At 37.3% G+C, this 16,054-nt stretch overlaps 1 protein-coding gene across 17 annotated transcripts in view; it reads right to left on the bottom strand.

The window, feature by feature from the left end:
- The window catches only part of LOC116448603 (poly(rC)-binding protein 3-like), a 516,599-nt gene that overhangs the window by 419,699 nt on the left and 80,846 nt on the right, over nucleotides 1-16,054 (bottom strand). The gene's annotated exons all lie outside the window — the stretch shown is intronic.

Here is a 16,054-nt window from a genome sequence, read left to right as displayed (position 1 = left end):
GAAGTCTTCAAAGACACCAGAGTACTTTTACCTACAAAATGTAACTGACCTGTGAAACACACTGAATTATATTGTCTGAGTATCAAAAGAATAACGGGAATCAAAAAGACATGCTAAAACAAGTCCATCAAGGGCTGTTAATAGGAAAGTTGCAGAATCAAACAATGGACAGGAAGTCACCAAGTGCAGAAGTGACAGAGCACAGAGATAATATGACAGCAAGGATCACGGGATGAACTCAGGCCTTTTCTGAAAGGATTTTCCATATTTGGAAAACAGGAGTTCATGGGAAAAATGAGACTATTTTACATTAAAAAAAAGATTCTGATGCCTTCACTGCCATGTCTGAATAAGGACATGTTTTGGGGTAGTTGCTCTTTTTATTATTGGTTGGTTTTTTCCTTGTCTTTTTCTTTTTTTTTTTTCTCTATTTTCTTTCTCTTTGCTGTTGTGTTTTTTTTTTGTTGTTGTTGTTTGTTTGGGGTTTTTTTTTTGTTTGTTTAAGATTTCATCTAAAAAGCTTAATTCTTTTCCTGAGGACAAAATTAAATCCTGCAAAATATATGAAGTTTCTAAGCTCTTGGATAGCTGACTACATGACAACCAACATTTGCCCTATTTTTCTTTTTTTAACTGATGCTGGAAGCACTGAGATGGAAGAAGGATCATGCATATGATTATAGCAACAGTGGGAATTCTCCTGGCTTTACAAATGAGAACCATGGCTTACCACAGGGAAGCCACAGAGTGCCTTAAGGCCCTGACTGCAGCAGCCTGTCTAAACCTGCTGTGCAGCAGGATTTGTTTCTTAAAATCCACAATTTACATCTTTTTGCTAGAAGGGAGGTTGCACATTTTCCTATTAAAAATAAAAAAAAGTAGTAAAAGTGTAGATTTTATCAGTAGCCTTTGCTAAGTGTTTATTTCTTTCTTCTAACTGAAAGGCTCCAAGGGAAACCTGACTCATTTAAAAGTGAAAGATGAGCTCGTGTGCATTTTGTTGGTAGCAAACAGATCAGAACATGATGCTGCAATGCTGCCCCATCACACCAGATCTCTGGTTGGTTCATTTTCCCTGTCACACAAACTCACAGGTAGCTAAGGGCAGTTAAGTTGCTCAGCCACAGCAAGAAGGGTGCAGGACAGGACAGCCATAACCCATATCTCAACTGGGATCAAAGTAAGAATGTCAACTGGTTTAATTTCAGCCATAATTTCCGATTCTACGTGCTTCTATGAACTAATGCAGGGTAGAAATACTGACATAAAAATTTGCTTAGGTTTTTACATATTACTTACATTAAAGACTGGACATTAAATTGTTACTTGAAATAAAATCTGATAGGTCCAGATCTCACTGCTGGTTTTTTTTGCTGCAGTGAAGTACCAAAATCAAATGGCAGTATTTTAGGATGATACACGACTTTCTATGTTCACAGACATCCTGGCCCAACATTTTAACTGATTTTAAGGCTGTGCATTACAACCATTCTGTCAAAATATTGATAAGAAATTCAAACATCCAGATTTGAGTCACTTACAGCACATGGCTCAACCACTTGCTTCCCAAAATAAATAGCAGAGAATTATATTTCTTTCTACTTTGCTTTTTGAAAATTCTTCAAAAATCAGAGGTCAATCAATGTGCCTGTTCATATATAAATGTCTCATTTATCAGATCCATTGTGAAGTCTCATTTCATACTCTTGTGATCAAATGCTGATTCTTGAAAGGATTCAATTCTGTTTATATAAAAATCTCTGTACATTCAATGAAAAAGAAACAAAATTTTCTTATGCAGATGGTCGTAAGCAATTGTCTAAAACTGCTGAAATTTGCTTTATTTCAAACCACTACATTAATTTCCTATTGTAGGGATTTGCAAACTGTAATTTATCAATTTTTTTTCATTTGTGACAACCAGTTGTGATCTTCAGAAGAGATAATCTCCGGGTTGCCTTGGTTTCATCATAGAAGGGATACATTTCTGTTTTCTGGTATGTTGGAACAGGCCAAGGAACTGGAACAAGAATACCCAGCAGATTATCTAGATTTTAAATACAAAGAAAAAAAAAGAAAGCCATCCAACTCCATACACTTGAATAACAATGTTAATTTGGTAGTATTTAACGAAGAAGTAGCAAATGTCAGGTTATGTGGATGACCATGAAAGATTGGTGTGTGGGACAACGGATTTTACAAGAATTTTTTTAAAAATCTAGGACAGAAAACCTTAGAATCAATAGATTAAATAATGTTAATTGAATGCATGCACTGTTTTAAGATATTCTTCTCACTTATGAAAAAAAAAATTATGAGTCAGTGATAGACTATAGAATAGATAAATGTACTCTTTAGAAAAATGAAGAGAACAGTTAATTTAATCTGAAATCAGGATCCTTTAAATTGATCACAAATAATTCTTCAATTGCTGCTTTTTTTTTTTTTGAATAAATAAACCAGATTAGCATTATTCTAATTCAGTTTCAAATATCATTGGCTCCATTTTGTTGTTATTTGGAATACCTTCGACAAAGTGGAAAAGGTTTGTTGATCTGATCCATTGAGATGATGAGCTATTATAAACAGATAATCAATGAGTTTCAGATATGGTTGTCAGCTTCTTAAACACAGAATATCAAACTTTGGAGAAGAACAGAACTGATGTTATTATCCTGTGATCCTAACTGAAGTTGCTTTTTCAGTCACTATGAATATAAAAACCACAAAATAAAATTACTGAGTGCTCTACAGCTGCTGCATTTAAAATACCCCAAGGTGCATTTTTTTTGTCAAATGGCTTTTAAAATCCGTATGCGTTGCAGTAATGGAAGCATACAGCAATTAATCACAAGTTAATTTTTTAAATGGAAGGCCTAGAGGATAAAATACCAACTTTTTCACTAGCATCAGCCCCATGTACATATTAGCAACTGGCATCCACAAAATTAAAAAAACTACAAATGTTACATCATTTTCTCTCAAGCTGGCAATCTGTGCATAACACAAGGACTTATGAGTCAGCAGTTCATTTGCATGTTACCCCAGAAGATGAGAAAATTGTTATTTTTGTTTGGGTTTAGGGTTGTTTTTAAGGAGACTAAAAAGGGAAAATTATAATCAGGCTTGATTACTCTAAAACAACAGATACATTCAGATCATATACAATCAGTTTATCAGACCTGAAGTGCAAGCATATGAAAATGTATGCATGGTTAATGTGCAATATTTCTAGCTATTTTATTTCATGTTTCACCTAGGACACTGTATTGTGAATTTTGAAAGATTTCTATACTCAAAATTGCAATAGCAAAGTAATAAAATTCTGACCAGTGTAAGTTAAATGCCTTAATACACACATTATGTTGGTTCCTTTATCCAGTGTAACTGCAGGAGCTAATCTCTTTTCAGGACAGATCCTACCTGCATGCGTAGAGAAAACTACAGCATCTAAAATTGTACTTCATGTGGCCTGTTTGCAACTCAGTATCCTGACAATTCTTATGGGATTTTGTGTTATCAAACATGATAAGGTCAATCCCCCACTACATCCATAAATCAGAGGAACGTATGAAGCAATGTCTGAGTAGGAGCACTCTTGGTTTCCTGATCCCTGAGCTGATTCTTTGCAGTTTCTAGAACAATTTAATCCAGTCTTGCTGCACAGCAAGAAGTGACCATATCAAATAAAGTGGTGGCACACTGGCCAGGAGTGCCACACTTGTTTAAACTTGGAAGGCAAAATAATGCAGTTTCCCCAGATCTCCCAGATATTTGTTGTTCAGCTGTGCTTTTTCTTCAGCACTCCCCTTCTCTGGCAACCTGAGGCTGGAGCAAGACAGCAGGTTAACCTGGCCACGACTATCAAAAACCATGACTGGTCTCAGACCACTGTCTGAGATATAAGTAAATTGTTCTGGTCAGATTTTTCCTGCCTGCCTTACTTTGTTTTCAGACCACAGAGTTTTGCTATATTCCAGTTACAAATACCTTTTTGGTTACCAATCCTTACAGCAGGTAACTGAGTGCTCTGGAGTGTAAACCCCTGCTTTTTCTCACCTCAGATCACATCACGCCATGCTCTCTTAGCCGACAATTTTGCCTCAAATTCAGTTCTACCTTTCTTCCATGGGCTGAGCTTATTTCCTCCTCCTACAACAGAGGGAAACACCAGGGAATTGTTCCTTTCCTTGCTTTATGTATTAAGGGACAGAAAGGAGAGCAGGATACAGGCTAGCCTTTGGTCCCAGGATGTGAGATATCACAGCAGGGCAATGTCAGGTTAAACGCAGCTTCTCTTCCATTCCCTCTAAATATATTTTGCTACACAAGGGAAGAAGAATACCTATAATGTGATTTAGATAGATTATTCTAAATATTGCACTGTAACCCAATTTTGTAGTCATTCTGAGCTCTCCTTCCCAGATAAGAGGTGATCCTCAGCAGTGTTTGCGATTTACGTGCTAAAGTCAGTGAACTCCTACTTGTCAGAGAAGAGACTGCAGGTCCCACCTTTTCACTTTCATGTTCTTTTCACAAGCTGGCAAACAAGCTCTCTTCTGTATCTATTGATAATATGCAAGCAATATCTAAAATTATTTTAATTCTCAGTTAGAGAGTCACTGCACTTTGCCTTCTAAGAAGAAAAGGATGTTTTAATGCAACCCATAGAAAATGGTTTGCTTGGTTAATTTTAATAAAAACATCATTTATCTTGTCCCAAGCACCTTGCACAGTACTAAGAGGGTTCTCTTCTATATTAATGAGGAAGAGGAAAAGAGGGTTTTTTCTTCCTTTGAAGGCATTTGCAAGTAGATTTACTTTTCCACAGAGAAAAAAAGCAACACATCAAACAAGCAGACCTGCTTCTAAAAAGGTTTCTGCCTGCATCACCTTCCTTTGTCCTAAAACTAGTTAAAGCAAGAGCAAGCTTGATCTCTGAGAGAGATAAATTAGTCTTTAAAAGAAACAAAAAATGGGCTATATGAAGCCACAAGCAATAGTGAACCATGAAAGTTGAGTGCAAACGACTGACTGCCCTGCAGACATTGATGCAAAAATGTGAAATATGATAAAGGTGGAATTGTCTGCTTTTCAACATTATGTGCCCACTGGCTAAACCCTGTCTGTTGCTTCCCATTAAAGTTGATGATATGGATCAAATAAGAAGGAGAAGTTGAGTTTGGTCATAAATATTCCATTCCAAAACAGAAAAGAAAGCAACAACACTTATCACCTCTATTTCAAAAGTCAATAACCATAATTTGACCTATAAGAATGTTCAGGATTATGCTTCTAACGTTTGATATAAATGTCTTGAAACTGCCTCAAATTTCAAGTGAATTGTTACAGAGATAAAACCTCACTGAGATTTCTAGATGGAAGGATGGCAACAAAAGTTGTCATAATTGAACCACTTACAGACATATTTAACAGGATAGGGTGAAGTCAGTGTTTCTATCAGTAACTGCAAACAACTTATAACAAAGTCTCAATTATATAGAGAAAAACACTTATTCAATTTCCAATGGCAGTAGCACATAAAGAAGTTTTACTTGAGTAAATAATATTCCTGATTTTGCCTTCAAGATATTACTGCAGCTTTAAGGCTTCGTATTTAACAGGATGTGTGGGTTTTTTAGTGGTGACATAAAAAGCATTGGAATTTTGTGCCATTTAAAAATCTAATTTCAATCTGGATTTTATTTCCTGCTAGTAAATCCAGAATAACACTTTTATGTTGTTTGACAAAACTATAAAACTGCCCACATATATATCAACTGCTCCTCATTAGAAGGTGCTCTCACATCAGCATTCCTCTCTCCCCACAGGACAGACATCATGTCATTTTACAATATCTAATTCTACGTTAGCAACATCAGTAAGGCTCAATTACCAAAACCAAGCAGTTGTTATCTGACAATATAAACAATTTGTCTAAACGGTTTTCCCACTGATGTACATCTAATTCCTGTCTCCAAGAACCCTCACACTTAATCTGTGATTTATTCTCCAAACTATGGCTTCAAAATCAATGTATTAGTCCATTTTGGGAATAGGAGGAGGTAAAGCATTGGTTTTGGAGTTTCATTTAAATTTAACTTTTTAGGGAATTTAGGTCTAAGTGCTGCTTCCACTGAAGTTTCAGTACAGATACTAGTAGGACAAAAAATTTATATAGGATTGAGATGGGACAGGTTTAGATTTCCAGAATTATATCCTTTACTCCTAATGAATACAGGTAGAAGAGGTTGGCTCATCAGAGCACTTCCATTGCACAGCAACATATAATGACATGTACATACTACAGCCAGAGATGGTCCTGAACAGAAAAAGATTAAATATTTATTTATATTAATAATTCTGTGCACTCTTTCTTCCACCAGCTTTGTTTCAGAGATGTAATGACAAAGCATTGCTTGGTGTTGTATTCTGTTTTGGAAATTAATATATTGGAATATATTGGAATTGTTGGTGAAATGGAAATTAGAATTTCCAAAGAGTTCTGGAGAGGAGCAAATGCCATGAACACTTTGCCTTGGACTGTTACTGCCAGTCAGTTATGTTGGAGAAAGAAACACTAATCTTAGAGAGGCAGAATTTAATACAGAAACTCCACCAAAACCTTCATCTGAGACCAAATTGACATTTTTACCCAAAAGTAGGCAGTCCAGCTGCCCATTCAACATCAAGCTTGAAATCAAGATTCTTCTTTTGGCTTTTCCAGGTTTTGGATGACTTTCATACTCAGTACAAAAGTGGTCAAAAGTCAATGCACGATCTGATAGTGTTTGGTATCTGTTTCCCCAGGCCCTTTTCTTAAATTCATTCTCATCTGTATATGCATTAAAAGTGATTTTTTATATTGTCCACCGATTTGTGGTAACTATGCAAATATGCAACATTACTGCAATGTTTTTGTTTTGGCTTCTGATTGCAATAAATTATTTATCTTTTTCATTGTCTGTTGAAGCAGCACATACTAGACGTAATAAATGTTTCTATTCAGTAACAGGCAACATCCACTACAGGCAGATTTCATTTAGGCTGTCAAAAGCAGTACTGCACCAAATGAAAGCTCTCTCCATGCAATTTTTAAGCATGATAATAAAAGCTATGCAACTGGGTTTTTCTTTTTGTATGTAGATAATTTCTAAGTTCTAAACTGAGCAGGGAGTGCAAATTGTGACTGGGGATGTGCATACATTAATTTGGAAACAGGTGTAGATCTCAGCTCCAGAAAACAGTAGAAAAAAATCTGGCTTTCTTCCTCAATAAAAGTGGAAGGCTATTTCAGTATTTCCAGTAAGGACGTTGCAACTTCCTATAGCAGTGACTGGCACCATAAGCACCTCCATCTAGGTAACACACAGACAGATTTTCATGTCCTTGTGCAAGGCTTCTTTGGCCCATGAGCCAAATTTGCTCGATGGGAAAATGCCATTGATTAGCATCATTGCTTGTAGAAAAGCTGAACTTGGAAGAACCTATGGAGATACTCATTATAGAATCACAGAATAGTTTGTGTTGGAAGGAACATTAAAGATCATCTAGTTCCAACCCACTGTCATGGGAAAAGACACCTTCCACTAGACTGGGTTACTCAAAGTCCCATCTGACCTGGTCTTGAACACACAAACATTTCAAGGATCAGCCTCTGGCCTACATAGAGCATATATTCTTTCCCATCTGTCTGCCCCATAGAAAGAGTCCTGCACTCTGTATTTCTCTTCTCACAAATCTGCCTGCCTGTTTCAGCTCTGTTCTCCAATCGCTTTGCTACTCAAGTGATGCCACCTTAAACTCTAGCACAAACACCAGGAGTGTTGCTTACTCCCTCTGTCTGCTCCTATTTATGTCACATCTGAATTGAACCAGCTATATCTGTCAAATGCTCTAAGTGCTATTTCGGGAACATCCCCTACTTTGCTGAGTTCAAGAAGCCAACTGTAAAGTATCCACTGTAGAGAATGCTTCATTCACCTTTCAAGCAGACTTTTCCCACCACCCCTTCACTAACACATTTTGAAGTTCCCTATAATACATGGCTTCTGACAGAATCAGTTCTTACCTATAAAGGTAACTAAGTGAAGAAAGAGCTAAGAGGCACAGAAAAAAAAGCAGCTGTACTATGTCTTCCATAAGGATTACAGTGTGTAATAAAATGTTGAGGATTTCGGCAAGTGTCTGGCCCAACCACCATGGGAAAGGTATGGACAAATCCAGTTAATCTAGTCCAGCTTCACACGGTTCTCTTCTGTATGATTCTGAGTCTAGAGTTTTGCAGTACTACAGAAGGAATTAATGAATTACCTACTGTAAGACTTAGTCCACCATCCCTTTGTCCTCTGGTGTTATTACCTGCTATGCTGAGAACCACGGGAAATATTTTCTTTCTGGAGCATTGTTTTTAATGAGTGGCTTGTTTGTGGTTTAACAGCACGTTTTGGCTGGTTGATTCAAGAGGAAAAGAAAATCATCATATTGCTTCATTGCTCTTCAACCATAGCAGGGCCAGGTTTGTGATTTTTTTCCCCCTAACTCCCAATGTCTAACCCTCAATTTTATGATTGATTTCTCCATTTGTTTTTAGTTTAGACAGCTACTGTGTTTATACGAGTATGTGTTTGTCTGTATGTGTGTTTGCATATGTGTATGCATTCATATATAACAATAAATACTGTTCTTAACACTTATGTTATTAGCCTTGATTATCAGCAAATTTTTTTCATAAGGCAATATTCCATAAGTTTAAAATAATGAAAAATATTAAAATAGAAGTCACAATGGAGGCATTTTTCTAGCTCTATGAGTCTTGTTGCTTGTGTAAAGGGACAGTATCACATTTAGTATGTTTACTATTTATTAGTAGGTATTTGATGAAAACAGCCAGAATTTTTCTTAAATTGTAATTTTACATATTTTAAGTCTCCTGAAGCCAAATACATTAGAAAAAATATATTAGCCAAATAATTAGAACACCATGAAGGTATTGTATATGAACAATTACGTGTAGTGAGCATTTTATAATGCCAAACCCAAGGAGAAATGCTTTATGCTGCTGCCAACAAAGGTTTTTGGGGCTACTGTTTATCCCATGGAGGAATTTTCTTTCACCAGAAACCACTTGATAATTCTTACTGATTTATGATTGCCAAAACTACAGCAATTATGGGACCTAGTAACTGGCTTTACTCATCCTGGAGGGACAGAAGGACAATTGGCTTCACTGAGCATGGGTTTGACTGCTTTGATGTGCAGTGATAAAGCTTAGGTTCTTTGTTAACCAACTCTTGGGAAAAAATGACATCAAGCATTTAATGGTCAGAACTGGTGTAAAATGCAGCTATTTCTTTCACAAAACAGTGAGATAGCATGTATCAGGTTCTTTGATCCTGTGGCTCACTGAGGTCACCTACCCAGACATTAAAAACCTTTTTCAGATACCTTAGTTTCCCCTTGAAGATCTCTTGTGCAAGCTGTAGTGAAATCTGATCTTGTCTAGTTAGTAGATGGATCACAGCCCAAGGTCACGTTTTATGTTTGAAGGCCAAGATATAGGTGGATAATAAGACATAATATTTAATGAGATGGACCCAGTAGGGCAATTAGGAGTTGACTATAGAGCACATATCTCCTCTAAGTTCACATGAGTCTTTCTATAGAGGCTTGAAAAGCAGCAGAGAAAGGAAAATGGATGCACAAAAAATGAAAAGAATCATGTGGAAGGTTTTCAAAGACCTAGAGGAGACTCGGGAGCCTATTCACTGGATGCATCATCTCAGTGAAAATCAGAGAGGTCTAATTTATCCTTCATCCTTACCATTCATCCCATGGTAAGGCAAAAAAACCCCACTGAAAATCCATAAGACTTACTACTTACTTGAATGAAAAAATTCTCCTTGGGAGAAAGAAAATAATTCTCTGGACTTTGTCAGTACATGATTTTCTGTGGGAAATGTCTTGGATTCACAACAATGAGAAAAATGTTTGGCCCTCTGATCTTGTGGAAAATAAAATTGCCTATGACCAACACCTGAAAACTGTGAGGGTAAATGCCTGTAGTCACACTAGCTAGAGAACATACTGCAGCTGGGCTTCTTCAAAAGGCAGGTTTCAAGTGGCATCTAAAGATTTATGGAAAAGCACTGCATTATTCTGGTTTAGCAAAGAACCTGCCTTTCAAAGATTTTTAGTGCTCCTCTTCTGGTGCATAACTAAACTGCTCCCTTCAAGAAGTGATTTACTGACTTTAGACAGAATTACAATCTTAGAAAATAACAATTTATAAGAAATGCCATGTATCAAGCTACCATATTGACAGCATCAATAGCCGAATCACACAGGTAAAGAAGTCTGCTGTGAAGGATTTCAACACAGAATTGCTACTGCCACATAAATTTCTTAGCCTGATGAAGTAGCTAAACCAGCGAAGATTTTGGTTTGAAAGACATCATGGAGAGCAATGATAAAATGAATGTTCTGCATGAGTAACTCTACCCCTCAAAATCCTAGGAATTGTGAAATTTCAAAAGCAGTTTTCATTATATTATCCTCCCCTTGCATCTCAAGAGAGTCATTTATTTGAGAAGCACAGGTAGTATACAAGTAAGATTCTCTGAACAAAAGTGTCCCATTTCAGAAAAGTTGCCTTTGAAAGAAGATGAACAGGATCAAGACTTTTTCTTAGGCTTTACCTGTTTGGAATTGCTAGCAGAAGATCAGCTCCAAAATTCATTAATGAATTTTACAGAAGCTAAAGAAAGGGAAAAAAAAAAAAAAAAAGGAGATAGGGAAATTATGCCAATGAGGTACTCCTCTGCTCTCTGGAGTCAATCTTAAAATTTAGATGGTGCATTAGATGCTGGAAGAACATATAATAAGTGGAAGACAGTCTGCAGGTATCTTTATCCACAGTATCCTTTCAGTCAAGTGAATACTAATACAGACACCATAAACATACGTTACAGAAGGAAATACATAGAGAAGCCCCTTAAGAGTCTTTTTTTTCAGGGAGATCCAACAAGTTGCAGGAATTCAATGTTATTTTTTCTTTGACAGAAAAATTAATGGCCATTACTAAAAGGAACTGAAAATTTTGATGCTCCAGAATTTGATACCTCCAAAAGATTCTCCTGAAAACTCTGCTAAGGCACACGGAAAATAAGGTGATTTGTGACAGCCTGCAGAGCTTCTCTAAGGGCAAGTCAAGTCTGACAAATTTGGTGACGTCCCCTGATGGGAATAAAGTATGTGTGGATAAGGGAAGAGCAACCAACATCATCTACCTGGAATTGTGCAAAGCATATCACACTGCTCCACATGGCACATGGAAAGACAGGGATTTGACAGACAGTCAGTTCAGTGGATAAGGAACTGGCTGTATGGTCACACTCGAAGACCTGCTGTCAATGTCTCGATGTCCATGTGGAATCCAGTGATGAGTGGTGTCCTCAGGGATAGGCATTGGGACCATCACTGCTCAAAATCTTTGTTGGTGATGTGGAGAGTGGCATCGAGTGCACCCTCAGCAAGCTTGCCAATGTCACCAAGCAGTTGACACACTGATGGGAAGGGGTGGCATCCAGAGGGACCTTGACAGGCTTGAGAAGTGATGCCTTGCAAACCTCATGAAGTTCAAAACGGCCAAGTGCAAAAAGTCTCATTAACATATCCCATAATTCTGGGAGACAGGGGGAGAGGTGTTTTCACTGTGTGCAATGTTTCAAAGACAAGACAATAGGAGAAGTTCCCATCTCTGTGTGAATTGTGCAGAAATTTGTTAGCTGACACACACTTGAGTCACAAGAGTTTTTCCTCGCTACACCCTGTGGGCTTTGTAAAGCTTAAATTGCTCCGTACTTTTGAACAGAGAAATGAATCCACTTTGTGCCACTTGATACTTAGGTAGCTAGAGATAAGCTTTCACAACTCTCTGTGATTTTAAACAATTATTTAGGTGTTCTTCTTGCTTTCTACCCAAAGTGATTACAGACAGCGGCACACCATTGTTGAGGGCTAAAGACTGTCCAAGAATGGACAAGAATATAAGTGACAGATTTGCTGTACTGTCACCTATAAGAGAAGGAATGGTCCTTTCCTTCTCATTTGCATTCCAGGGGAAAAAAATTCAATTGCAATTAACTTGTTAATGGTAAATTAGCCATCTCTCCTCTGTGCAATTTGACACGGTTATTTCATAAAATGAAACTTTAGATCTCACTCTGAAGAAAAATACATCCTTTTGTTGACAGCCCCATGTGGATCAAATAAAATGTTCTTCTAAGTCATGAACTTCTCAGGTGATAAACATTGCACAATGAGGTCTGTAACAGATGCTATGTAAGAGAACAAAAGTACAAATCACTTAGCCATAAAAAGAAGCAAAAAGAGGAAGTGAATATTGATCAAGCATTCCTAGAACTTTTCTTAAACAAAGCAGAATTGATTTGGCTCCCAGTTACAATGGTCTGACAGGAAAGAAACTACTGAATTCAAGTTGTCAGCTACCCCAGAGGAACATAACAAAAGTTGTCCTGGCTTATAAGCACTGTCCTTGAATTACTCATTTTCTGTATTTGCCTTTCAAGGCACCAGTTCTACTCAATAGAAATGCACACTGTCTTTTCAGACTGTTCTCAGCCCTGCCCCACTGGGTTAGCGCATCTGTGGATGGACATTTCTCTGTTTTGGCTCCTCTTTCTGGAAAAAAATGTAATCTGCTTGTGTTTTCCTAAGTAGACCCCATGCCCAAATAGATCAGCTATCAATGGTAATCCTGGCAGGATTTGAGAGAGGTCTTTTGCCGTCTTACCTTATCATACCATTTCACACTGAGGTCCAAAGGGTGGAAAAAGCCTTCCTGACCAATCTGGAGGGCTATGAGCTTCTAGTGAACAACCACAGAGCTCTGGATGTTTTTTTCAGATGCATTCTGTTAATATCTGAGTATTCCTTTCAAAGTGGAGCACAGTGCTTAGCACAGATCTATACTCTAATTATTCAGAAATATTAAAGAACATATTTAAGGCACTTAGAGTTATAAACAAAGAAATATTGGGTCTTCAAAGTTTCCATCTTGGCCCAAAGGCTAGCTGACTTACAATCACTGAGGAGCATCTAAAGTCAGTGACATTATTTATAAGGTAATGTTTTTCAGCCAAAGTTTTTCAAATGCAGCCCTCGGGTTTTAGCTATTGTATAGACATTCCTCACCTCAGAGGCTTACTCCTAGAAGAAAGAACTGGTTTCATTTTCTTCAGTAAAACTCTAATGTCATTCAATGGAGGCTATCCAGATCTGGCTATAAACCAGATGTTCACAGATGAGCAGAAGAGACAAAAATAGTGTTATTGTCATTATTGCTTTCTTGGCTTGTACATTACCCAAAACTGGGGCCTTCATAATGCTTTGTCTCCTAAAGTAAGCATTTTGGTTTAAGTGTAATGCTGCTTACATACACACAAAGGGGAAAAAATTAAAAGGTCAACAAGTCCTGTTTCTCTGAATGCAGCAGAAAGAAACAAAGAAAAACAAATAGTTGTCTTTGTTTTGATCATGTTTTCTGTTATAACAAGCCCTGTGTCCAAGAAGTCTCCCCTCTTCCTGCTTCTGAGGGTCACAGTCACAGATTCCCAGACCATTTTTTTCCATAACCTGCAACTGGCATTTCTGCTACCAAGCACAAGCCACAGACTGGATATTTTCTCTCTAATGTTCATTCTGCCCAAAGCAAGCAGATCAAGCCTTCCACTAGCATGGTTTAGGGGCACGCAGATGTGTTTATTCCTGCTTCCACTGAGAAATAATGCTTTGTGCACCCAGAGACTAGTGAATAGGTGCACTATTGCACTGGAATTTCAGAATGCCTGCCTAACAGCTGGCAGTGAATTCCGTCTGAGTTTAATCTCTATCTGTCTACATCTTCTTGGACCACCTAAAAGAACTTGTCTGAACAATATAAAATGCCTGCTTTTGAAACACGTGCTTGGTCATCTCTGTATCCTCTATAGGGAAAGAAGAAGGAACTTTCCTTGGTTTCTAAGACACTCTTTTATTTTCTTATCTTAGCAAGATTTCACATATTTTATTGATTATTTCTTCTTCCTTCATTACCTAGTTGGCTGTTGCAATCTGGTTTCATAGACTGTGAAGACTTAAAGAATGCAATTGCACATCTCAAAACACTGTGCCCATAAGAAAAGTCACCACCATGGAAGTGGAGGTAAGCACAGATGGCAACAACAGGAAGATGCTAATTTCAGTCCTGGTCAGGTAGATCTGGGTAATGCGACCAGACAAAAATTCCCACTATAGCAAACTGTGGGAAAGGAAGAAAGTGTTTATGCACATGCCATCTCAAGTTATGGGAATGGCATCAACACCCCATGAATACCCCGCATTTGGACTGTATAAAAGTGGTAGATCCAGAAGAACAGCTCTGGGAACTCCCCCATCAAGACCAGAGTGAAGAAGGACCAGCAGGACACCACAAGAATCCACATGGGGAGGATATCTTTTGCTTAATCTCTGTTTCTCTCTCAGTTTCTTTCTGTTCTCCTCCCCACCTTCCTTCCTATTTCTTTCTATCTCTCTACCTCACATGAACTGTTAAATAAAACCCTTATTATTGACTTTGGCATATGGTCTTGCTTGCACTTCAGTTTGGGCAGAGGCATCTCTTATAATTGGATCATAACATAGACATAGTGCTGTCATTAAATATTTTAGCAAAGATTTTACCACCTATACTTAAAATATTTACTGTCCAAATGAATACTTTATTCACTGGTTTTAGCATGTTTCTCTTCAGTACATATGTGCTGTTTTTTCATGTCTCACACAAGACACCTGGTACCAAAATTCCACGTATATTTTTGTTATCAACTTCCACTTTGACATGTTCATATATGGACACAAAGAATAACATAAAATTATTGAACAAACTATTTTAAATTAAATTAATTTTTCTTATTTGATGCAGGAATAATATAGACTGCATATCTATCATAGAGAAATATTTGTGGATACTTTTAATGAACCTACAACCTCCAGAAAATGTTACAAACCCATGTAAAATTCTGAAACTCCAAATGTGTATAGGAATTGTAGGATATGGAAAACTGCTTGCTATCAAAGAACTCCTTATGGTGCACATATCATGTGAATTGTTTATTCACATAGTGAAAGAAATATGATATGTGCAAACCCAACGTAAATACTAGGGGCAAAACCCCAAACCTTCACACAGATAAAAAAATACCCCAAACCTCTCCTATTCTAAATACTGCATTTTATTTTCAAAGAAATATTTAGAGCTATTATATGTACCAGCCAGGAGCAAAACCCCAGCTTCAAAACCACAGGAAATGTAGAAAATGTGAAATAAAACAATGGTCTGTACTTTTATTAGACTTTATAATATGTTTTTTGAGACCAAAGTGAGCTTCAGAACTACAGTTTTTTATGTCACATTTCCATCAAGTGATCTTGTACGCATTTGAAGACATTATTTCTTCAGTTTGGAAAAAAGCCCTTAAAACTTCACTCTTGCCATATGTTGTACTACATTATTTAAAAATTGCCAGCAATGGGAATTGCTAAAAAAACTGGCATCAATTGCCTAGAGAGGTTGCAGGGTCTCATTCTGGGGAGATATTCAAAACCCAACTAGACAGGGTCCTTGTCAGCTGCTCTAGTTGAGCCTGCTTGAGCAGGAGAGGTGTACAGCATGATCCCAAGACACTCCTTCCAACCTCAATTCAATGATGCTGTGATTCTGTGAAATAAAAGTCTGTATATGTACTGCCATAAACCAGGTAAGTCCTTCAGTATTTCTTCTTTTTAAAAAAAATTTTAACGACATAAGCAAAACACAAGACTGCTTTTTGTACTTCAGACAAGCCATTTAATAATTTGATATATCCCCTTATTTCATTGGGGAGATTTAATCTGTTTCACTTTGCTGATGCATGAAAAAATCCCAAGCTATAATATCCCCCTCAAAAATAAACCTCATTCGCTACCATTAAACATGATCAACAACTAAATACAG

Source organism: Corvus moneduloides, chromosome 1 (genome assembly GCF_009650955.1).
Source record: "Corvus moneduloides isolate bCorMon1 chromosome 1, bCorMon1.pri, whole genome shotgun sequence".
In the NCBI taxonomy this organism is placed as follows: domain Eukaryota; kingdom Metazoa; phylum Chordata; class Aves; order Passeriformes; family Corvidae; genus Corvus; species Corvus moneduloides.
The sequence above is the reverse complement of the archived record's forward strand: the minus strand, read 5'-3'. Positions and strand labels throughout refer to the sequence as shown.